Raw genomic sequence first — 12,546 nt, 5'->3', positions numbered from 1 at the left:
CCTTATATTCCTCCCAGGTGGTCTCTCCCTTTTTCCACATTCCATAAACTTTCTTCTACCTGAGTTTTGACAGGAGCTCCTTACACATTCATGCTGGCCTCTTAAGCCTTTTACTTGATTTCTTCCTCATAGGGATGCATCCATTTTGAGCTTGGAGGAATTGATGTTTTACTATTAGCCAGCTGTCTTGGATGCCCCCACCTCTAGGGCCCTATCCTATGGGATTCTTCCAAGCAGGACCTAGAAGAGGCTGAAGTTTGTCCTGCTAAAGTCCATGGTTTTAGTCCTATATATTGTCCTGCTTCCTCCATGCAGGATCCTGAAATCTACCATCTCATGTTTGCTGCAGCTGAGGCTGACCACAACTGTGACATCCCCAACCAGTTCTTCTTGGTTTGTTAGTACAGGGTCCAGCAGCATACCTCTCCCCACTGGCTCCTCCACCATCTGTGTCAAGAGGACACAGATCTGTCAAGATCTGTAGGAACCTCCTGGACTGTGTGTGCTCAGCTCTGTTGCCCACCCAGCAGATGTCAGGGTGATTGAAGTCTTCCATGAGAACCAGGGCATGTGATTGTGAGGCTACTTCCAGCGGTCTGTAGGAAGCCTCATCAATTTCCTCTTCCTGATCAGGTGGCCTGCAGTAAACATGCACAACAGTGTCCCCTTTGTTAGATTGTCCCTTAATTTTTTATCCAGAAGGACTCAGCTCACTCATCGTTTCCCTCTAGGCAGAGTTCAAGACATTCAAGTTACTCTTTCACATAAAGTGCAACTCCCCCACCTCGCCTTGCTTTCCTAAAAAGTACATAGCCTTCCATGACAACATTTCAGTCATGTGAGCTGTCCCACCATGTCTCTCTAATAGCAATGAGAACATGGCCCTGTGAATGTGCATACAACTCTAATCCTTCCTGTTTATTCCTCAGGTTATGTGCATTGGTGTACAGAAACTTCAGGGAAGTACTCAAGCATGCAGAATGAATACCACAGTCTCTAACATATTCTCCTCCCTGTCAATGACTTCCTATTCTCTCTTCTCCTGCACAGACAGCCTTATAATGTGCATGGTGCTAGGTTGGCAGGACAATAACGAAGAGTGACTGGTGAGAGAGGCTGCTCCAAATGACCAGCAAGTCACTCAACAGTACCAGACACTGCTGCTCTGGGAAGTTAGTTGTGCACATATCATGAGTGCCTCTGCACTGTTTTGCAGCATGACCCTTAGCAGTTACGAATCTATCCAGTGAGACAACACAAGAAAGTAGGACAAGACATTGAGTGCTAAGGTAGTACAGTGTGAAATATGTTCAATAAAGTCTCTAGCAATATAGTAAGCTAGTGAGCCAAAGTGACTTGGTGTGGGAGGCTGGGAACACATCAGTGATAAATGTGGAAAGCACTTCATTGAATTACCTTTCTTAGTAGTTGCTTGCAATTCCATCTTGTCTCACTAACTCTTCAACAACTTTTCATTCTGTTTTTCAGCAATTATTAGACATTTTGCAAGGGAAATTTGAGAATGTTAGTGCTAGCTAGGTGGTTTTTCCATGCTGTCAAATGACTTTGTACTCATTGAACATATACTAACCAGAACTGATTAGTATAAGAAAGAGTATTTCCTATTAGACTAGCTCTATTATTTCTATAGGTTTAATATTTCTAACATGGCAAACAAAGGCTTTTTTTCTTATTATTTTTTACATCTCAGAAGCTTTACATTGCATTCTAGACAAGAAAGATGCAGATAACCTTCCAGGCCTGAACTTTCCAATATCCAACACAAATCATAAAATTACAGAATCATACAATGTATGATACAAGAAGAGACCTCTGCTGAAGAATAGAAGAATGTGCAAGACATGAGCAAGGTGCTCAGGTTGCTTCTTAAGTCAAGATTTGAAAATCCATAGGGGTGGAAATTTCAGAAAAGCCCTGGTCAGCCTCTTGTAATAGTTGATTGATATTTTCAAGTGTTTGAGCAGTGTTTAATTAAAAATAATAATAAAAATAATCCAAGTAGGGCTTCCTGTATTCCAAGCTGTGCCTGCTGCCTCTTCTCTATTCTTTGCACGTCTCTGAGAAGAGTTTGTCTCCATCTTTTCTAAGTCATTTCATTCGGTAGTTAGACCACAACAAAGTCTCTCCTGACTGAGCCTTCTCTTCTTGAAGCTGGACAAATCCCAGGGGATTTCCTCCATGATCTTCCTGTGGATTGAAGTGAAGCTGACTTATAGTTCCCTATATCTTCCCTCTTGTGTTTTTTGAGGATGTATATTTTTATGTCACCTTCTTCAACATATTAAGGACACCATTTTCACTGGGAATTAAAGGCACAGATTTTGAGATTCTGTGGTAACTATAGCTTAGTTACAACTTGTTCTCCCAGTCCAGACTTGGTTTCCTCCATAAAGGTGTGGTAAGCATGATTAAATGTCTTTTCTCTTTGTACCAGCTACAAAACCCACAAAACTGAATAAGATCCTGAAACCTTCTTTGCTGTTTATACAGTTGTCAAATGAAATTCTTGTACTTTCTGCAAAGTCATAAAGTCTCTCAGAATTTTCTTAATGAACTTTTATATTTTGTACTGTATGAGAGTGCTGTAAAGTCTCTGTTATAGTTCAGAAGTAAAATAATTTATATTTGGAGTCCTTTATTTTATTGTGAAAGAAGGCTGGATGAAGGCATATAACATGAAGAAGAGACTATTCAGGTTGACTGTGGCCCATAAATGCTATCCCTCTCCCCTCAGTAAAACCGTGTCAGCATCTGCAGAGCAGGTAATATTGGGCCTGTTAGTAAACTGAAATATAGAGACAGTTGTTTCAACACTTATGCTGGACACTTCAGTAAATACACAGTGCTAGCAGTATTGTTTAATAGGAAGCAAGTTTATTTTTTCCATAATACACATACTCCACTTAGACCTTCTGCATTTTTTTTTTTTTTTTTTTAAATAATCAGTCTTTATCCTGCTGGAGATATTTATGGACCTCTGGTTTCTATTTCCTTAATATTCTATGTAAACATCACATTAAATATTTATGGAATTCACAATTTGAGGCTGTCCTGCTGCCCAAGGCAAGTAGATAAGAGAGTGAAACTCTTAATTTTTAACAGAAACCATTATGAAATTGTTAAAGTTAGGAAGGAAGGAGGGAAGGAGGGCAGGAAGGGAGGAAGGAGGGCAGGAAGGAAGGAGGGCAGGGAGGAAGGGAGGAAGGGAGGAAGGGAGGAAGGGAGGAAGGGAGGAAGGGAGGAAGGGAGGAAGGAAGGAAGGAAGGAAGGAAGGAAGGAAGGAAGGAAGGAAGGAAGGAAGGAAGGAAGGAAGGAAGGAAGGGAGGGAGGGAGGAAGGAAGGAAGGAAGGAAGGGAGGGAGGGAGGAAGGAAGGGAGGAAGGGAGGAAGGGAGGAAGGAAGGGAGGAAGGAAGGGAGGGAGGGAGGAAGGAAGGGAGGAAGGAAGGGAGGAAGGAAGGGAGGAAGGAAGGGAGGAAGGAAGGGAGGAAGGGAGGAAGGAAGGAAGGAAGGAAGGAAGGAAGGAAGGAAGGAAGGAAGGAAGGAAGGAAGGAAGGAAGGAAGCCCTGTTCTCGAAGTATGAAAATTGAAAGCACAGGTAGATATTTTTCCACCTACTAGAAACATAAACTAGAAACTTTTATAGGGTTTTATTTTTAGTCTGTGGACACAATTCATTTAACAGAACAATATTGAAATTTATATCTGAAACCTTTCTGGATATTTCACTAATATAACTGTGCAGATGAGTAGCAGTGTGGCCATCGTCAGTGTACAGGAGATGGTATTAGATTGTAGAGGTCATGAATTAACAGGCTAGTCACTATTTAACTGCATTAAACAGGCTATATGCAAGTGCTGTGCAACTTGCAATCCTGGAGTCTCACAGATCTCTTTAACCCACGGAACAAAGCATCTCTTTGCAAAACCAATTAGTATTACATTCTCTGCATTCAGGCCACAGGACCAGAATAAAGAAGGTGTTTCTTATCAGTAACTTTCAGCCAAGAAAGGGATCCCTTGAACGTGTACATCACTGGGGACATGAAGGATCAGATCTGCCGTGTCCTAGGATACTGTATTGACTGACCACATTGAGCACCTTAATGAGGTTGTCTAGTCACAGAGTAGTTGAGATTGGAAGGGAACTCTGGAGATCATCTAGTCCAAACCGCCTGCTGAAGCAGGTACACCCACCTGCTAGTCGTCAGAGCACAGGGCTATCAGGAAGACATCTGGGTTTATTCTCTCATATGTGGCATGGATTTCTCTGTAGGTCTAAAAACTGCAATTCAGCTTCTCTAGCTGTACTGAAATCTATCTACCCCTCTGTTTATCTGACTGCCTATCTAACTTAATGTGTGGTGGGCCATCTGCCTGGTTTTTGCATACACTAACAAAAGATGTGAAACATAATAAAGGTTATGTCACGGATTATGAAGTTTAATAAATGCATTGCTTATCTAACAGACAAATGTATAGACAGAATGTCACAAGTAATAATCAAGCTATAAAGTTGAAGGGAAGATATTGGATATTGCCATGCACTCATATCCTTAGAGAGCTGTGTAATACAAGAAAAAATGTCTAGTATTTCAAAGTGCAAGCACTTCATGATAAACATTCCCCACAGAGATGCCTTATTGCTATTACAAAGAGTCTTTATTATAGGAAGTTCTTTTGTACAAGGAGAAGATGAATTTGGCACTTTAGCAAGTTAAACAGCAGTTACATCAGAACTGTATGGCTCACAAAGGATTAATTTGTCCCCTCAGAATATTAATGAATCAACAAGAATGTTCCCTAAGTCCAAGCAGTATTACTTCTGTTGACTAAATGAGGTGCTCTGCATTCTGAAGAACCAGAATTTACTCCTCAGAAATCAATGTGTTGTGTGGGGTTTTTTGGTACGTTTGGTTTTGGTTTTCTTTTTGTTTTTAAGGGAAGAGAGGAGTCTGGTCTCCATGCTTCATTCATACTATGTTGTATCAGTTATGCTGTGTTGTGTTATTGTTCAAAGGACACAACTCTGCTGAAACAAAGTCAGGTATTTCCACTGGAAAGAAGATCAGAATAAAAACTAGGTATCAACTTCTAGAGATCACTGCAAATGCTAATCATATGTACATTGTTTAATTACAGTGACATACTGAAGAAAGGGGGATTATAAACTCTGTCTATGGTGTAGAGTTAGGCTGAGTATTTTTGTAAATTACTTATTCATTGATTCTCTACTTTTGTTCTCGAGAAGTCCAGTTTCCTTAAAATCGGCTTTATGCCTGCATGACTGAAGCAATGTATCATATTAACATTAGCATGTTAATACAATGAAAACTAATTAGAAATACAGCAAATACATGCTAATCCATATAGCAGCATCTCATTAACAGGACAAGATATTTCTGTTGTTTGTTGTCCTGTGTTCATTTCATCTGGCAGTTTTTAATAAGTGTACTTCATTCAGCTCTCCCTTCAGAAATTTATTCTAGTCAGGATGGAACCACTGTGATTTATCCCATCTTTCCCTGACCAGATGAGGAATAAAAACAGAAGGAATGCATCAAAGGGTCTCCTCTCCTCATTCTCAGGGTAAGTAATGATTGCTTCACAATGTGACGGAAATCTGTACTGAACTTCTTTGTTACAGCAAGATTTCACTAGTTACACTGGAGTGCTCTTGGTCTGTTAAAGGGATGGCTTTTCAGGTCAAAAAAAATCATATTAAGGGAAAGGGATTACAGAGCCAATTAATGGTGGGCATCTACTGGGGCTATATTATTCCTTTCACATTGGCACTATGTGAAGGAACACAAAGGGCCAAAGCTATGCTAAAATGTTCCAGAAATTTAATTGTATCAGAGGTACTGTACTAGAAGTTTTAACCGTTGGCATGGAACAAGGCAATTCAATCACATGAACTGCTGAGAAGTATGGGAAAAGCCAGGATGAAGTCAAGGAAAAAGGGACACTTGCCTTCATTGCTGCACCTCTGTCATCTGCAGAAAAAGTACAGTATATGTGGAAAAAGAGCTAGCAGATTATGGTAGGTGAGTTTTCTGCATAGTTATTTGGTTCCCATCTGAATTTCAGGATACTCTGCAACAGCAAAGTAAAGTTCCGGGGAAGGAATTCCAGATAAATGAGGGCTAATTGAAGTGGCCTTCTAGTAGATATTCTACACAGTTAACCATGGGATTGCCAAGGGACTGTGTGAAAGACAGCTGTTGCCTGATACCATCTGCAAAAATGTTCATCCTACCCAAACCATGTGCTGCTATTACAGAGGAGTTACAGATTTACAGAGAATTAAACAGTGAAAAACATTGAAATGGAAGTGTCTCCTTTCTCAATCATGACTGAAGTAGTTACCCCCTGCTCATGTAAGTGGAGGGGACAATCTGGCTATAAGTGTCTTGATTTGCTATTACTGAACTGCTAAAAGGGAAAGGCAAGCTGAGCAGGAGGTGGAGCTGTACTGAAGGCTTTCATCTGGTTTCCAGGGAAACCCATTTTTCAGTTATTTGCACGTTCAGCACATCTGGTTCATTTGGACTCTGGCTTTTTGTAAGTGATGAATGTGTCATGGGAAAAATGAATGGAAAAATAATTTAAGGAATTAACAGGATGGAAGGAACATAAAATTCTTTTAAAAATGCAGCTATGTTTTCTCTCTACTCTTTCTCCCCTTCTTTTTCAAATACAAACTTTTAGATAATATTTGTTCTGCATTTTGCAAAGCCTCAGGACAGTCAAGGAAGTGTATCCCCTCAAATGAAATAATAGATTTAAAAAGCTTGTATATCTGTATGTTAGTATTACTAACAGAAATAATGATTGTTGACTCAAGTGGCTACTACAATGGAAAATACAGGCTGAAGAGAAATGGAAATTTGAACAATATAAGAATAAAATTGTTTACATGTTGACAGAAAATGTCATATTATTCTCAAAATAGAAATAATTTTATTTTCAGGAGAACAGCTAAACTAAAAGATTACTGGTAATCTAAATAGAAATATCCGAGAAATACAAGGTCGTTATCTAGTCAGATGGTCTTATATAAAGACTACACAGCTAGGCAAGGTTTTCATTACACAAATTTTGAAGCACCTAGTCTTTTTATAGTGAATGCTAACTGACTTCACTTGACTGAATTCCATTGAAGTCAAAGGGAATTTTCTATTCTACTATAACAGCTTTTGGCTCAGGTACTTAATGACCTTGTTTCACAGCATAGTATTGAATGCTTTATGTAGTTCTTTTGCTGTGTGTGTAGAGTACAGCGCAAGGCAAGAAGTACAAAAGAGACAGGATTTGAGTCTTATTCCTGTTACGGAAAATGATAAAATAGTTAATGACCAAGGAGGACTTTTAAAGCATACTGTTATTTGATAAAAGGGAAACCTTCAAAAAATGTCTACACTTATATAGACACCACAGAGGTTTCAGTAATTCACACATTTAGAACCCTTTTATGGAGGCTGAGGCCTCAAATGCATGTTTAATCCCTATTTTTGAGAATTCTGACGTGCATGCAGGTGACTATTTCTGAACTATGTTTCCATAGCATGACATAGAAAACACAGAGCTGAAATATGCAGATAGAATGCTGTCATGTCTATGAATACACTGCTCATTTAGAAATCTGAAATCCTTAAGATAAATATACCAGTTATTTTCTGCTTTTTATTCAAAACATGATGCAGACTAAAGGTCAGATAGAAGTCCCTATCCTAAAACATGCACAATCTGTAGCAGATTTATCAGCCACAAGGTTACAAGCTGGCAATATATGTATGTCAAACCTGCAAAAAACTGTGCTGATATACTCATGTTTGTATTCTTATTTTTTTAAACGATCAATAAATACATATCGTTCTTTTAATTATAATATGGCAAATACTCAAGAGGCTTCCTACTTGACTGACCTCACCCAAATATCAAGAGTCTTTCTATTGCCTTAAATTAAAGTTACTTTGGACTCTTTTTTTTTTTTTTTTTCTTTTTAGGACTTGAGTTGCTTTTTGTTGTTGCTGTTTTTGTTTCTTTGTTTGTTTGTTTATCAGGACCTAGGCTCCTTAAATAAAAGTGTGGTGGTGGATTCATACTACTAACCAATGAACAGCATAATGCTGTTAAAATAATGCTTAAGGTGATAGCAAAATATTATTAAATAGACAAGAGAAGAAAGCTATCTAGGGAATCAGTAGCAACACTTGATGAAAACTGTTAAAAAGGGGTACTTGAGAATGATAATGTAATAGAAAATAAGTTCTAGGAGTTCTTTCTACTGGTCTTTACTGCTGAAAACTTTGGAAAGATTTCTACGTTTGGTCCAATCTTTGAGGGGCAAGTTACAGATTGATTAGATGAAATAGAGGGTTTGGATGCTGGGATCAGATGGTGTTCGCTTAAACAACCAGAAGGAACTCCAGCATGAAACTGTCAAGTTCCTTGCCAAGGTGTGCAATGTACACGTGGCAAAAGCCATGCTGTCAGAGGATGCTAGATTGTCAAAGTTACTTGCATCTGCTGGAAGAGCTCTAGTAGGCACCTAGTGAACTAGAGACTCTGACTTCAGTCCTTCAAAGGATCTATGATAAACTAAAAGGTCACTGAGTGCATGAGTGAATGAAGTCTGTTGGTAAATAGCACAGTTTCTAAAAAGGGAAAGGCTAACACACTGACTTGCTGGAGCAATGGAAAGTTGTTAACCAACACATGGATAAAAGCAATCTAGTGGTTGTAACACACCTGGATTTTTAAAACCCTGAATGTTTTGTCTCCAGCCAAATGTTTTCAGAGAAATGAATTTTTGCAAGGTGAGAGGAATGCTCCCTTTTATAGACTAAAATCAGTTAAAGGATAGGACACAAAGGGGGGTATTTAGTGGTCAGCTCAGAATGGAAAACAGTCCCATGTGGCATTCTCCAGACATTTCTAGGAATATTTTTGCTCAATGTGTTTCAGTGACCTGTAGGTTTTTGGAGGTCATCAGAACTGAGGTCTCTAGGGTAACCAAGTGCCATATTGCTGCTGAGAAGATTCTCAATTACCTGACAACACTGAGTGTGAAAGCAACTAGGTTTGATGTTTACCGCATGCAGAAGGTGTGGTAAAAAAAAAGATAGAGGGTGTCATTTTGATGTTATGTAAAATCTTGGTATACTCTTATTATGTATACTTTATGCAACTGTCTTCTCTGCATCTCCATCAAGACAAAGTAGAGTTAAAAAAGGTACAGAGCATTAAAACGAGAGAGAGAATAGAGCTTAATGAGGAGATACTAAAAAGACTGCAACTCTTCCATTGAAGAGGTGAAGGCAGAGACTGAGTATGATTGAGTCAAGAGAGTGAGGCATAAGGTGAGGACAGAACTGTTATTTATTAAATACTAAGAACTGTTATTTACTAAATACTACGATTAGCAGACAACAGGAGGGATATATCAGTTTGAAAAAAGAAGAGATCCTTTTTAAACAGATTATTTATTTTTAATATAACCAGTAAAGAATTTTGGGAATTTGTTGCCACAAAAGGTCATTGAGGTAGGGTTCACAAAGGAATGAGACAAATTTAAGGCAAATTTGTGAATGGATACTAAAGAGAATATCCAGAGACACATCCTCTAACATCCCCAGTTCTGTGAGTGTAGAGGCTGGGGAGGTATGTGAGGAATGCATCCTAGGATGAGGTGCATTCCAGGATACCAAGAGAACCAGTAAACAAAGTTGCTAAGCTACTCTCTGTCATATTTGAAAAGTTGTGGCAGTCAGGCAAATTTCCCAGTGACCGGAAAATGGGAAACAACACACCATTTTTAAAAACAGTGAAAAGGAGGACCCAGGGAACTACTGACCAGTCAGCCTCATCTCCTTGCCTGGTAAGATCATGGAGCAGATCCTCTTGGTAGACTTCTTTAAATGTATGGATGATAGGGAGGTGATTAGAGACAGCCAACATGCCTTCACAAAAGACAAATAATGGCTGACTAATCTGATGGCTTGCTACAATGGAGTAACTAGGGACAAGGGAAGAAAACTCATGTCATCTGCCTACACGTCTGTAAGGCCTTTGACACGGTCTCACACGACATTCTCACTGCTACATTGGAGAGATATGGGTTTGACAGATGGAATGTTAGATGGATAAGGAACTGTTTGGAAGGACCTGTCTGAAGCCTTGCGGTCAATTCCTCAGTATCCAAGTGGAAACCACAATCAGTGTTGTGTCTTCAGGGTCCATATAGGGACGAGTGTTACTTAGTATCTTCATAAATAACATAGCTAGTGGGATTGAGTGAAGTCTCAGTATCTTTGCAGATCATACCAAGTTAGTGGTGCCATTGATTTGCTATAGGGAAGGAATGTCAACCAGAGGGACCTTGGCAGCCTCAGTGAGTGGGCCTATGAGAACTTCGTGAAATTCAACAGGCCAAGTGCAAAGTCTTACACGTAGTTCAGAGTGGGTCCAAAGAAGGGCCACAAAAATGGTCAGGGGGCTCTCCTATGAAGAAAGGCTGTTAGAACTGGGGTTGTTCTGTCTGGGGAAGAGAAGGCTGCAGGGAGCCCTTATTTTCACTATATAAAGGTGATTTGTAAGAAAGACAGAGAGAGACTTTTTACCAAGGCTTGTAGTGACAGCACAAGGGGCAACAGTTTTACACTGAAAGAGGGTACGTATATTAGACATAAGAAAGCCATTTTTTACAATGAGGGTGATGAGACACTGAAGCAGATTGCTCAGAGAAGATGTGGCTGCCTCATCCTTGGAAGTGTTCAAGGCCATGTTAGATGGGGCTTTGAGCAACCTGGTCTTGTGAAAGATGTCTTTGCCTGTGGCAGGGAGGATCGACTAGATGGTTTTCAGAGGTCCCTTCCAACTCAAATCATTCTCTGATTCTGTGGTTCTATAATTTAATGTTCTATGAATGGATGGAAGCATGGAAGCATCTTCTGTTGTAACTACCAGAGAAACAGTATTGTGCAAGACAGACTATAGGTCTGTCTGACTAGGGTTTTTCTGATATTTTTATGTGAACTAAGAAGTAATAAAAGACTGAAATAAAAAGCATGTCCAATAACTGACTTTTTTGTGTTTTAGTAGACAAATCACACCATAATGAAGATTAAAAATGTGGCAAGAGTTGGTACAAGACACAAAGAAGGAATTGGGTCTGCTTCTAACATGTAATTTCATTCTGCTGTTTTTGATAAATAAGAAAAAAATGAAAGAAACCTGAAATCTTTTAGCACGCTGAACAGACAATTACATTTCCTATAGGCATCATTAAAGTCTTCAATACTTTTATTGTCTCAATTTACATTAACTAATGGAAGAAAAATAAATGACATTTTAGTAACTGTAGATTTTCTTGATTTCCTTGGGTGAAGGGTAGACTCAATATAAAAGCACTGTTCATTTTGTAGTTCTTTAACCATTTCCTGTGGAAAACTTATAAATACCTTTGATATGAAGAATAACCTTTTTTGGGATGCTTTTCTGCCATAGCAAAGTTAGACATTTTTCTGACTGATTTAGCATACTTTCAAAAAACTTGTCTAGAAGAAAAAGTTGTCTTAAAAAAACGAAAGCAAACTGGACTGACTAAAAATAGAATTAGTCTACTAATTTGTGATATGAAAGCTATGAAATACAGATAAAATAACATCTGTAATAAATTTCTAAAGAGCTTTAGTTTCACTCATCTTTTAGAATCATTACATTTATATCGTGCTATACATGTGATATTGAATAAAACATTAGGCTCAAATGAGACATTGACAGAACACAATTTGATACTGAAATAGCCTAAAAAGAATGTGCAAAATTCCAGAATTTTCAATAAGATGAAGATAAATTAGCAATGTCACCATAAAACATAGGGCTTTTGATTGGGCTTATGCTTGCAAAGTTTGGAGGTTTTTAAAAAATCCTTTTTATAAAGTCACTTTGAATTTCATTTTCCAAATACTAACAAATTTGAGCACATTCTCCAACACTGCAGCAAGCCAAGTATCTTGAATGTGAAAGGAAGCATTTCAGGCATAAAAACCTAAAGGTAAAGTTAAGCCCACAGTTCCACATGTATATTAATGGTAGCTAAATATAACTGTCGAAAGCAAAAAGCTGAACAGCATTTCTGCACATGCCACTGAAATATGGAACTACGAAGTAAACAACTCACTTTATCCATAGTGTTTTACCATTATAATGTACTATTTAACTAAAATTTTTATGTCAAGAGTTTATTTCAATATGTAGGAATGTAATATTGATACAGTACTGGGTTATATCTTGAAGATCTTGCCTTTAGTGAAAAGCAAGGGCAAAACTCTCAGACAAACCCCATTGATTCAGCTTCAAGCTTTAGTTAAATACCATACAATTTTTTTTTTTTTTTTTGTAGACTTTGCGTGTTAACCATGCAATTCAGAGAAACAGAAACCAGAAGATTTTGGAATTTAGACATAGTCCACATGATTCTCATTTCAGAGTAGAAGGTTGCAACAAAAGGATGTGGATTGT

This window comes from Streptopelia decaocto (assembly GCF_964273445.1).
Source record: "Streptopelia decaocto genome assembly, chromosome: Z".
In the NCBI taxonomy this organism is placed as follows: domain Eukaryota; kingdom Metazoa; phylum Chordata; class Aves; order Columbiformes; family Columbidae; genus Streptopelia; species Streptopelia decaocto.
Note: the sequence above shows the minus strand (reverse complement) of the source record.